We start from the raw sequence: 14039 nt of genomic DNA on the forward strand, positions 1-14039 counted from the left end.
TCCAGATGAACCAGGGCACAATCACAGTAGTTCTCCCGGTGCCACCTTAGCCGATAGAGCGGAATGTAAGGTAGCAAAACACGGGAGCCGGGCAAACCTAACTATTGACCAAATACATGATTCGAAGCTGATGCATATAAGGCCAAACTCGCGACGCCGAACACTCCCTAAGGTATTCGGACTTCACAACATATACTGGGCTAAGTAATGCCCTCTATAATGAGCCCTGATGATAGAGGCAAAGGTGTCCCGATGTTTCGATGAGATGGTGGCTATCGTTTTCTGTGGGAGTCGACCTTGACGATCCGACTACGAACGTGCGAGACGTCGCGCCTTAGTAATAGCTTCTCCACCATCTCGATGCTAGCCAAGTTGTTGCAACTCCCTCCATCTATGATCACGCGAACAGAACGTTCCTTCACAACTCCCTTTGTATGGAACAAATTATGCCTCTGATTTTGCTCAGCTTGTGTAACCTGCACACTCAAAACACGTTGAGCAACTAAACATTCATACCTTTCAGCATCTTCAGGAGCCATGTAGTGCGTCTCATGATCAGAATCGTCTCCACCGTGTTCGTCACGTGTAATAAGAGCCAAAGTCTCCTCATCATAGTCACTAGCGGACTCATACCCACCATCCTCAGTAACAATCATCACACGCTTAGATGGGCATTCTCTCGCATAATGACCTCCACCCTTGCAACGTCGACAAATAATATCATGTGTTTGCCCTGTTGATGCCATGGATGAAGCAGAGCTCTTTGCAGGCCCAGAAGGTGTGCTCTTGGCAGACAGTGGTGATTGTGCCTGCTTTATTGTATCACGGTTGGAGGTGGCAGCCGACGGAGGCGCCGGTGTAGCAGAACGTGTGGAAGTAGATGATGCACGTGGTGTCCATGAAGAAGGTCGACCTGCAGAAAAGTTAGTCCGCGCCAATGCCTGTCGATCCTGCACTTCACGTTCAGCTTTACAAGCAAGATGGAATAAACGAGTGATATTAGTATACTCCTTATACTCTAGAATCGTCTGAATCTCTTTATTTAATCCACCCATAAAACGTGGAAGCATAGCTTCATTCTCCTCAACAATACCACATCTAATCATGCCAGTTTGTAATTCCTGATAATATTCTTCTACAGAATTTTTTCCCTGTCTTAAGCGCTGCAATTTTTGAAGTAATTCACGTTGATAATATGGTGGAACCCAACGAGTACGCATAGCAGTTTTCAAAGCAGCCCAAGTAGCAGGAATGGGATATAATCTACAATGCTCAGACCACCAAACACATGCAAAACTAGTGAATGCACAAACAGCAGCACGAACACGTCTCTCCTCGGGATATTGTAAACATGTAAATCGTTGTTCAGTTTTTAACTCCCAAGTAAGATATATATCAGGAACATATCTACCCTCAAATGGTGGAATATTCAATTTTAGTTTAGGGAGATGGTCATGATCTCGTACCTGAGGGTGAGCCCTACCATTGCCATTATTTGCATGTGGACGACCTGATGGTTGCTGTGCTGGTGGTGGCACGTAGTTCTGATTTTGATCAACCTCATCCTCGTAATCGCCAGCAAAATCATCCTCCTCCGCATCAGCAGCAGGAGCCACAGAAGTAGCAACAGCAGCACCAACAGTTTGGCTAGGTGCAAGAGGGAGACGGCTCGCTCGGCGGAGGGCTGTTTCACGATGTGTAGGTAGTCGTCGTTGTTGTTGTTGTAGAGGTGCGTTAGGTGCAGCCGGTGGTGGTGGTGGAAGACGCGCGAGCAATTCATTAAACCTGTTATCGAGCTTTGTTTCGAACATCTTCTCCATGTCATCTATCTTCTCCATGGCCTCTTCAAATCTGTTTAGCACATCCTGCACCTGTCCGTTCATCATTTGCTGAAATTTATCATGCAACTCCTGATTCGTCATGTTCTCCCAGTCAGTCTCGTCGGCTTGTGATCCTGCCATGGTTAGCAACAATAGAAAACACACAAGAATATGATCCTACAGAATACTAACAAGAGGTGGTGGTGGCGGGTGTCACAAATCCGTCAAGCAAATCTCAAATTCTTACCAGTTCTTACCCAGCAGCAGGCGGTGATCGGCAACCGTTGTAGTCAAAACTCTCAAAAGCTTGGATAGAGCGATTGCCAGGGAGAGTCAAACGCACGACGTAGAGGTATGTGGAGCTGGGAAGGCTTATAGTATGGTAGCAAAAAGGGTCAGCAATAATCAATTCAGAGATGCAAAGTTGAATAAACGCTCAACGACGGTACTATGCTGGTCCTAGGCTAGACCGTGCTAGAGACGCGAGCCTAGAACACTAACAAAATCACGGCGCTGCTCGTAAATAAGGGAAAAACACACTCTGGAACTTTTTTTTCGCTTTTTTTTGTGCTCCTCTTTTTTTTGCGCTCCTCTTTTTTTTTGTGAAAAATTACTATAATGGTGAGTGTCTCAAAACTCTTCCCTCGTCAAACTGATAGGATGGGCACGAAAAAAAAAATTTCACTTTTTTTTCGGAAATCAGGGCAGCGACGACGAAAAAGTGCGACAAAAAATCACTATGATGGCACGTGGCTCAAAAGACTCAGAAAAACCTAAAAATAGGATAGGGAAAAAATATTTTTGCCCGTGAAAATTTTGGCCTAAAAACTGCCCGGGGGTCTCCAGACTCCTTTTTTTTTCCGAGACCTACGCAGGCAAGGAAACACGAATCGGAATTGAGATTGATCTCAAGAACAAACCTAATATGAGAAGAACTTGGATTGGTGGTGGATATATGGTTACAGATTGGTGGTGGTATATGGATACGGATTGGTGGTGGTATATGGATACGGATTCAGAACGGTGGCGGATAAGCAATGGTGGTAGATGGGCGATGATGATGGTGCGGCGGCGGCGTGACAACTTATGACCAGAACTCGAAACTCTAAAAGACTAGACTCTAAGACCAGCAACTTGACACGACGATGCAACCGTGATAGAGGCAAAGGTGTCCCGATGTTTCGATGAGATGGTGGCTATCGTTTTCTGTGGGAGTCGACCTTGACGATCCGACTACGAACGTGCGAGACGTCGCGCCTTAGCAATCGCTAAACCAACTTCCGAGGGGTTATTGACCACGCCGGAGCACGATCAACCTGACCACGAGGGCCTGTTTCCTGCGAGCAAACGAAGAACAAGCAAGAAACTGAGATTGCAATCTGGATATTGCGAATATAAGATGAAAGCTTTATTGATCAAGGTGGGGTTCTGTGACGTCTTGGTCTGGTCGTTGGACACAAACGAAGTACGCGAAGTTGCAGCTATGGCGAACTTTTAATTTAAACAAAACCCAAGTCTAAACGGCGCCCTAAGGGCTGTATATATGGAGGAAGAGAGGGGAATTTCGTGGCCCTTGAGGGTGGGGTCCGAAACCAACCCTAACTCTTGTTTCCCCACACATACGGACTCTAAAAATAGCCTATACTTAAGTATTTCGAAATTACATGGGCCTGGCCCATTAATAAGGTGACGCAGCACCTAGAATAGCCTATGGACGAATATTATGAAGTGGCATCTTGTATATTTCGTCCAAGGCTTCATGCACTCCTTATGGCGGCTTCAAAGTCCTGAAATCATCACTTGTAACTCCGTTCCTGATCCCCTTGCGCATGCCATCAACTCCATTCGTGTTCTTGCTCCAATGTTCATCCTTCTCCAAGCTAGGACCTTCATTTGTAAGCAAAACAAATGTATCCAATTTAGGCAGCATCATAATCTCATGAACATTAGAATCATTACCAAGAAACGAAAGTACCTGGTAATTTAATTGGCGTGCGCGAGCTCTAGTAATTGGTCCAGTATATGTAACAGTAGGGGCTGTGGGTGTAACAATGGTATTGATGTCCTCATCATCCTCCCCTTCTTGAAATGAAGTCGTCCTCGACGGAAGCTCATCTTCCTCACCCAAATAAGGCTTCAAATCTGCAATGTTAAAAGTGGGACTAACCCCAAAATCTGCAGGTAGCTCAAGTTTATATGCATTATCATTTATTTTCTCTAAAACCTTAAAAGGACCATCAGCACGTGGCATTAGCTTTGATTTGCGCAGATTAGGAAATCTATCTTTACGCAAATGTAACCAAACAAGATCTCCAGGTGCAAACACAACATGTTTTCTACCCTTATCTCCAGCAAGTTTATATTTAGCATTCATACGCTCAATGTTTTCCTTAGTTAACTCATGCATTTTTAAAATCAATTCAGAACGTTCTTTAGCATCAAAATTAACCTTCTCCGAAGATGGAAGAGGCAACAAATCAATAGGTGCACGAGGTAGGAAACCATACACAATTTCAAAAGGGCACATCTTAGTAGTAGAATGCAATGAACGATTATAAGCAAATTCAATATGAGGCAAGCATTCTTCCCACATTTTCTTGTTATTCTTCAAAACAGCCCTAAGCATAGTAGACAATGTTCTATTGACTACTTCAGTTTGTCCATCAGTTTGGGGGTGACAAGTAGTACTAAAAAGCAGCTTAGTCCCCAACTTAGCCCATAAACATCTCCAAAAGTGGCTAAGAAATTTAGTATCACGATCTGAAACAATAGTATTTGGCACACCATGTAAGCGAATAATTTCACGAAAGAACAAATCAGCAACATTAACAGCATCATCGCTTTTATGACATGGTATAAAGTGTGCCATTTTCGAGAACCTATCCACGACAACAAATATGCTATCCCTCCCCTTCTTTGTTCGAGGTAAACCTAAAACAAAGTCCATAGATATATCCTCCCAAGGAACACTAGGTACAGGCAAAGGCATATATAAACCATGAGGATTGAGTCGTGACTTAGCTCTTTGACATGTAGTGCAGCGAGCAACAAAACGCTCAACATCTCGTCTCATCTTTGGCCAAAAGAAATGTGTAGCAAGTATATCCTCCGTCTTCTTGACGCCAAAGTGTCCCATTAATCCTCCTCCATGCGCCTCCTGCAATAACAAAAGACGAACGGAGCTAGCTGGAATGCATAGCTTGTTAGCACGAAACACAAATCCATCGTTAAGAACGAACTTGTTCCAAGTTCTCCCTTCCTTACAATTCTGCAATACATCTTTAAATTCAGCATCATTAACATATTGATCCTTGATGGTCTCCAAACCAAATATTTTAAAGTCAAGTTGTGAAAGCATAGTATAACGACGAGACAAGGCATCAGCAATAACATTTTCTTTACCCTTCTTGTGTTTAATGACATAAGGGAAAGTCTCAATGAATTCAACCCATTTAGCATGTCTACGGTTCAGTTTTGCTTGACTTTTAATGTGTTTCAAAGATTCACGATCAGAATGTATAACAAATTCCTTGGGCCATAAATAATGTTGCCATGTTTCTAAGGTCCGAACAAGAGCATATAATTCTTTATCATAAGTAGAATAGTTCAGACTAGGCCCACTCAATTTTTCAGAAAAGTATGCAACAGGTTTTCCATCTTGTAATAACACACCTCCTAATCCAATTCCACTAGCATCACATTCAAGCTCAAAAGTCTTATTGAAATTAGGAAGTTGGAGTAAAGGAGCATGTGTTAACTTATCTTTCAATACCGTGAAGGCTTCTTCCTGTGCGGTACCCCAAACAAAAGGTACATCCTTCTTTGTAAGCTCGTTGAGAGGTGCAGCAATGGTGCTGAAATCTCTCACAAAACGCCTATAGAAACCAGCGAGGCCAAGGAAACTCCTCACTTGTGTGACCGTTTTGGGCTGCGGCCAACTCTCAATAGCTTCAATCTTGGCTTTATCAACTTCAATTCCCTGTGGAGTAACAACATAGCCAAGAAAAGATACTCGGTCGGTGCAAAAGGTGCACTTTCCAAGGTTACCAAACAAACGTGCATCACGTAGAGCAATAAAAACAGCACGTAAATGTTCCAAATGGTCCTCCAAAGATTTGCTATAAATCAATATGTCATCAAAGTAAACTACCACAAATCGTCCAATGAAGGCACGTAAAACTTCGTTCATTAACCTCATGAAAGTACTAGGTGCATTAGTTAACCCAAAAGGCATGACTAACCACTCATATAATCCAAACTTAGTTTTAAATGCTGTTTTCCATTCATCTCCCAATTTCATACGAATTTGATGGTAACCACTACGCAAATCAACTTTGGAGAATATTGTAGAGCCACTCAATTCATCAAGCATATCATCTAGCCTAGGAATAGGATGACGATAACGAATAGTAATATTATTAATGCCTCTACAATCAACGCACATACGCGACGTACCATCCTTTTTCGGCACTAAAATGATAGGAACAGCACAAGGACTAAGGGATTCGCGTATATAACCTTTGTCGAGCAGTTCTTGTACTTGACGCATAATCTCCTTCGTCTCCTCTGGATTGGTACGGTATGGTGCACGGTTGGGTAATGATGCACCGGGAATTAAGTCAATTTGATGCTCAATCCCGCGAATAGGTGGTAATCCCGGTGGCACGTCTTGTGGAAAGACGTCGGCGAACTCCTGCAAAATGTTAGTGACAGCAGGAGGCAAAGAGGAAGGCACGTCCTCGAATGAAAATAATGCCTCTTTGCACACAAAAGCATAGCAAACAGATTTGCTAAAATCTAGATCATCAATATCAGATTTGGTGGCAAGTAAACATGCACTTTTCAATTTAATTTCAGAAGCAACACTAGATTGTTTATTATTATTAGGCTGCATTTGTTGCTCAAATTCTTTTGCCGCAATCTGATTTTCACTCTTAGTTTTCTCCTGTTTTGCTTTATTAGCTCTATTAATATCATCTTTCAAAATGGAATCAGGAGTCATAGGAAGCAAAGTAATATTTTTATCCTTATGAACAAGAGTATACTGATTGTTTCTACCATGGTGAATAGAATTTTTATCAAATTGCCATGGTCTACCAAGTAATAAGGAACATGCTTGCATAGGTACCACATCACAATCAACATAATCAGCATATGTAGAGATACTAAAATGCACACGAACAGTACGTGTTACCTTAACCTTGCCGCTGTTGTTGAACCATTGGATGTAGTAAGGATGTGGATGTGGTCTTGTGGTGAGAGATAGCTTCTCCACCATCTCGATGCTAGCCAAGTTGTTGCAACTCCCTCCATCTATGATCACGCGAACAGAACGTTCCTTCACAACTCCCTTTGTATGGAACAAATTATGCCTCTGATTTTGCTCAGCTTGTGTAACCTGCACACTCAAAACACGTTGAGCAACTAAACATTCATACCTGTCAGCATCTTCAGGAGCCATGTATTGCGTCTCATGATCAGAATCGTCTCCACCGTGTTCGTCACGTGTAATAAGAGCCAAAGTCTCCTCATCATAGTCACTAGCGGACTCATACCCACCATCCTCAGTAACAATCATCACACGCTTAGATGGGCATTCTCTCACATAATGACCTCCACCCTTGCAACGTCGACAAATAATATCATGTGTCTGCCCTGTTGATGCCATGGATGAAGAAGAGCTCTTTGCAGGCCCAGAAGGTGTGCTCTTGGCAGATAGTGGTGATTGTGCCTGCTTTATTGTATCACGGTTGGAGGTGGCAGCCGACGGAGGCGCCGGTGAAGCAGAACGTGTGGAAGTAGATGATGCACGTGGTGTCCATGAAGAAGGTCGACCTGCAGAAAAGTTAGTCCGCGCCAATGCCTGTCGATCCTGCACTTCACGTTCAGCTTTACAAGCAAGATGGAATAAACGAGTGATATTAGTATACTCCTTATACTCTAGAATCGTCTGAATCTCTCTATTTAATCCACCCATAAAACGTGGAAGCATAGCTTCATTCTCCTCAACAATACCACATCTAATCATGCCAGTTTGTAATTCCTGATAATATTCTTCTACAGAATTTTTTCCCTGTCTTAAGCGCTGCAATTTTTGAAGTAATTCACGTTGATAATATGGTGGAACCCAACGAGTACGCATAGCAGTTTTCAAAGCAGCCCAAGTAGCAGGAATGGGATATAATCTACAATGCTCAGACCACCAAACACATGCAAAACTAGTGAATGCACAAACAGCAGCAGGAACACGTCTCTCCTCGGGATATTGTAAACATGTAAATCGTTGTTCAGTTTCTAACTCCCAAGTAAGATATATATCAGGAACATATCTACCCTCAAATGGTGGAATATTCAATTTTAGTTTAGGGAGATGGTCATGATCTCGTACCTGAGGGTGAGCCCTACCATTGCCATTATTTGCATGTGGACGACCTGATGGTTGCTGTGCTGGTGGTGGCACGTAGTTCTGATTTTGATCAACCTCATCCTCGTAATCGCCAGCAAAATCACCCTCCTCCGCATCAGCAGCAGGAGCCACAGAAGTAGCAACAGCAGCACCAACAGTTTGGCCAGGTGCAAGAGGGAGACGGCTCGCTCGGCGGAGGGCTGTTTCACGATGTGTAGGTAGTCGTCGTTGTTGTTGTTGTAGAGGTGCGTTAGGTGCAGCCGGTGGTGGTGGTGGAAGACGCGCGAGCAATTCATTAAACCTGTCATCGAGCTTTGTTTCGAACGTCTTCTCCATGTCATCTATCTTCTCCATGGCCTCTTCAAATCTGTTTAGCACATCCTGCACCTGCCCATTCATCATTTGCTGAAATTTATCATGCAACTCCTGATTCGTCATGTTCTCCCAGTCAGTCTCGTCGGCTTGTGATCCTGCCATGGTTAGCAACAATAGAAAACACACAAGAATATGATCCTACAGAATACTAACAAGAGGTGGTGGTGGCGGGTGTCACAAATCCGTCAAGCAAATCTCAAATTCTTACCAGTTCTTACCCAGCAGCAGGCGGTGATCGGCAACCGTTGTAGTCAAAACTCTCAAAAGCTTGGATAGAGCGATTGCCAGGGAGAGTCAAACGCACGACGTAGAGGTATGTGGAGCTGGGAAGGCTTATAGTATGGTAGCAAAAAGGGTCAGCAATAATCAATTCAGAGATGCAAAGTTGAATAAACGCTCAACGACGGTACTGTGCTGGTCCTAGGCTAGACCGTGCTAGAGACGCGAGCCTAGAACACTAACAAAATCACGGCGCTGCACGTAAATAAGGGAAAAGCACACTCTGGAACTTTTTTTTTTCGCTTTTTTTTTTGCGCTCCTTTTTTTTTTGCGCTCCTCTTTTTTTTTTTTTAGCGCTCCTCTTTTTTTTTTTTTTTTTTTTGCGAAAAATTACTATAACGGCGAGTGTCTCAAAACTCTTCCCTCGTCAAACTGATAGTATGGGCACGAAAAATTTTTTTTCACTTTTTTTTCGGAAATCAGGGCAGCGACGACGAAAAAGTGCGACAAAAAATCACTATGATGGCACGTGGCTCAAAAGACTCAGAAAAGCCTAAAGATAGGATAGGGAAAAAAAAATTTTGCCCGAGAAAATTTTGGCCTAAAAACTGCCCGGGGGTCTCCAGACTCTTTTTTTTTTTTTTTCCCGAGACCTACGCAGGCAAGGAAACACGAATTGAGATTGAGATTGACCTCAAGAACAAACCTAATATGAGAAGAACTCGGATTGGTGGTGGATATATGGTTGTGGTATATGGCAGCGGTGGTGGTATATGGTAGCGGTGGTGGTATATGAATACAGATTGGTGGTGGTATATGGATACGGATTGGTGGTGGTATATGGATATGGATTCAAAGCGGTGGCGGATAAGCAAAAGTGGTAGATGGGCGATGATGATGGTGCGGCGGCGGCGTGACAACTTATGACCAGAACTCGACACTCTAAAAGACTAGACTCTAAGACCAGCAACTTGACACGACGATGCAACCGCAAATTCAACAAAGCAAAAACCCTAAAAAGATTATGCAAAGGCTCAGATTGGTTCGGATATGATGAACTAACCCTAATTTTTTTTGTGGCTTTTTCGTGGACTGTAGGTATGAAGAACAGACTCAATCTAATCTACGAAAAACTGTAAAATCTCACCGAGCAACCTGGAAATCTGATACCACTTGATAGAGGCAAAGGTGTCCCGATGTTTCGATGAGATGGTGGCTATCGTTTTCTGTGGGAGTCGACCTTGACGATCCGACTACGAACGTGCGAGACGTCGCGCCTTAGCAATCGCTAAACCAACTTCCGAGGGGTTATTGACCACGCCGGAGCACGATCAACCTGACCACGAGGGCCTGTTTCCTGCGAGCAAACGAAGAACAAGCAAGAAACTGAGATTGCAATCTGGATATTGCGAATATAAGATGAAAGCTTTATTGATCAAGGTGGGGTTCTGTGACGTCTTGGTCTGGTCGTTGGACACAAACGAAGTACGCGAAGTTGCAGCTATGGCGAACTTTTAATCTAAACAAAACCCAAGTCTAAACGACGCCCTAAGGGCTGTATATATGGAGGAAGAGAGGGGAATTTCGTGGCCCTTGAGGGTGGGGTCCGAAACCAACCCTAACTCTTGTTTCCCCACACATACGGACTCTAAAAATAGCCTATACTTAAGTATTTCGAAATTACATGGGCCTGGCCCATTAATAAGGTGACGCAGCACCTAGAATAGCCTATGGACGAATATTATGAAGTGGCATCTTGTATATTTCGTCCAAGGCTTCATGCACTCCTTATGGCGGCTTCAAAGTCCTGAAATCATCACTTGTAACTCCATTCCTGATCCCCTTGCGCATGCCATCAACTCCATTCGTGTTCTTGCTCCAATGTTCATCCTTCTCCAAGCTAGGACCTTCATTTGTAAGCAAAACAAATGTATCCAATTTAGGCAGCATCATAATCTCATGAACATTAGAATCATTACCAAGAAACGAAAGTACCTGGTAATTTAATTGGCGTGCGCGAGCTCTAGTAATTGGTCCAGTATATGTAACAGTAGGGGCTGTGGGTGTAACAATGGTATTGATGTCCTCATCAAACCGCAAATTCAACAAAGCAAAAACCCTAAAAAGATTATGCAAAGGCTCAGATTGGTTCGGATATGATGAACTAACCCTAATTTTTTTTGTGGCTTTTTCGTGGACTGTAGGTATGAAGAACAGACTCAATCTAATCTACGAAAAACTGTAAAATCTCACCGAGCAACCTGGAAATCTGATACCACTTGATAGAGGCAAAGGTGTCCCGATGTTTCGATGAGATGGTGGCTATCGTTTTCTGTGGGAGTCGACCTTGACGATCCGACTACGAACGTGCGAGACGTCGCGCCTTAGCAATCGCTAAACCAACTTCCGAGGGGTTATTGACCACGCCGGAGCACGATCAACCTGACCACGAGGGCCTGTTTCCTGCGAGCAAACGAAGAACAAGCAAGAAACTGAGATTGCAATCTGGATATTGCGAATATAAGATGAAAGCTTTATTGATCAAGGTGGGGTTCTGTGACGTCTTGGTCTGGTCGTTGGACACAAACGAAGTACGCGAAGTTGCAGCTATGGCGAACTTTTAATCTAAACAAAACCCAAGTCTAAACGACGCCCTAAGGGCTGTATATATGGAGGAAGAGAGGGGAATTTCGTGGCCCTTGAGGGTGGGGTCCGAAACCAACCCTAACTCTTGTTTCCCCACACATACGGACTCTAAAAATAGCCTATACTTAAGTATTTCGAAATTACATGGGCCTGGCCCATTAATAAGGTGACGCAGCACCTAGAATAGCCTATGGACGAATATTATGAAGTGGCATCTTGTATATTTCGTCCAAGGCTTCATGCACTCCTTATGGCGGCTTCAAAGTCCTGAAATCATCACTTGTAACTCCGTTCCTGATCCCCTTGCGCATGCCATCAACTCCATTCGTGTTCTTGCTCCAATGTTCATCCTTCTCCAAGCTAGGACCTTCATTTGTAAGCAAAACAAATGTATCCAATTTAGGCAGCATCATAATCTCATGAACATTAGAATCATTACCAAGAAACGAAAGTACCTGGTAATTTAATTGGCGTGCGCGAGCTCTAGTAATTGGTCCAGTATATGTAACAGTAGGGGCTGTGGGTGTAACAATGGTATTGATGTCCTCATCAAACCGCAAATTCAACAAAGCAAAAACCCTAAAAAGATTATGCAAAGGCTCAGATTGGTTCGGATATGATGAACTAACCCTAATTTTTTTTTGTGGCTTTTTCGTGGACTGTAGGTATGAAGAACAGACTCAATCTAATCTACGAAAAACTGTAAAATCTCACCGAGCAACCTGGAAATCTGATACCACTTGATAGAGGCAAAGGTGTCCCGATGTTTCGATGAGATGGTGGCTATCGTTTTCTGTGGGAGTCGACCTTGACGATCCGACTACGAACGTGCGAGACGTCGCGCCTTAGCAATCGCTAAACCAACTTCCGAGGGGTTATTGACCACGCCGGAGCACGATCAACCTGACCACGAGGGCCTGTTTCCTGCGAGCAAACGAAGAACAAGCAAGAAACTGAGATTGCAATCTGGATATTGCGAATATAAGATGAAAGCTTTATTGATCAAGGTGGGGTTCTGTGACGTCTTGGTCTGGTCGTTGGACACAAACGAAGTACGCGAAGTTGCAGCTATGGCGAACTTTTAATCTAAACAAAACCCAAGTCTAAACGACGCCCTAAGGGCTGTATATATGGAGGAAGAGAGGGGAATTTCGTGGCCCTTGAGGGTGGGGTCCGAAACCAACCCTAACTCTTGTTTCCCCACACATACGGACTCTAAAAATAGCCTATACTTAAGTATTTCGAAATTACATGGGCCTGGCCCATTAATAAGGTGACGCAGCACCTAGAATAGCCTATGGACGAATATTATGAAGTGGCATCTTGTATATTTCGTCCAAGGCTTCATGCACTCCTTATGGCGGCTTCAAAGTCCTGAAATCATCACTTGTAACTCCGTTCCTGATCCCCTTGCGCATGCCATCAACTCCATTCGTGTTCTTGCTCCAATGTTCATCCTTCTCCAAGCTAGGACCTTCATTTGTAAGCAAAACAAATGTATCCAATTTAGGCAGCATCATAATCTCATGAACATTAGAATCATTACCAAGAAACGAAAGTACCTGGTAATTTAATTGGCGTGCGCGAGCTCTAGTAATTGGTCCAGTATATGTAACAGTAGGGGCTGTGGGTGTAACAATGGTATTGATGTCCTCATCAAACCGCAAATTCAACAAAGCAAAAACCCTAAAAAGATTATGCAAAGGCTCAGATTGGTTCGGATATGATGAACTAACCCTAATTTTTTTTTGTGGCTTTTTCGTGGACTGTAGGTATGAAGAACAGACTCAATCTAATCTACGAAAAACTGTAAAATCTCACCGAGCAACCTGGAAATCTGATACCACTTGATAGAGGCAAAGGTGTCCCGATGTTTCGATGAGATGGTGGCTATCGTTTTCTGTGGGAGTCGACCTTGACGATCCGACTACGAACGTGCGAGACGTCGCGCCTTAGCAATCGCTAAACCAACTTCCGAGGGGTTATTGACCACGCCGGAGCACGATCAACCTGACCACGAGGGCCTGTTTCCTGCGAGCAAACGAAGAACAAGCAAGAAACTGAGATTGCAATCTGGATATTGCGAATATAAGATGAAAGCTTTATTGATCAAGGTGGGGTTCTGTGACGTCTTGGTCTGGTCGTTGGACACAAACGAAGTACGCGAAGTTGCAGCTATGGCGAACTTTTAATCTAAACAAAACCCAAGTCTAAACGACGCCCTAAGGGCTGTATATATGGAGGAAGAGAGGGGAATTTCGTGGCCCTTGAGGGTGGGGTCCGAAACCAACCCTAACTCTTGTTTCCCCACACATACGGACTCTAAAAATAGCCTATACTTAAGTATTTCGAAATTACATGGGCCTGGCCCATTAATAAGGTGACGCAGCACCTAGAATAGCCTATGGACGAATATTATGAAGTGGCATCTTGTATATTTCGTCCAAGGCTTCATGCACTCCTTATGGCGGCTTCAAAGTCCTGAAATCATCACTTGTAACTCCGTTCCTGATCCCCTTGCGCATGCCATCAACTCCATTCGTGTTCTTGCTCCAATGTTCATCCTTCTCCAA

Source organism: Triticum urartu, chromosome 2A (genome assembly GCF_056163025.1).
Source record: "Triticum urartu cultivar PI428250 chromosome 2A, HENAU_Tu73, whole genome shotgun sequence".
NCBI classification, from domain to species: Eukaryota; Viridiplantae; Streptophyta; class Magnoliopsida; order Poales; family Poaceae; genus Triticum; species Triticum urartu.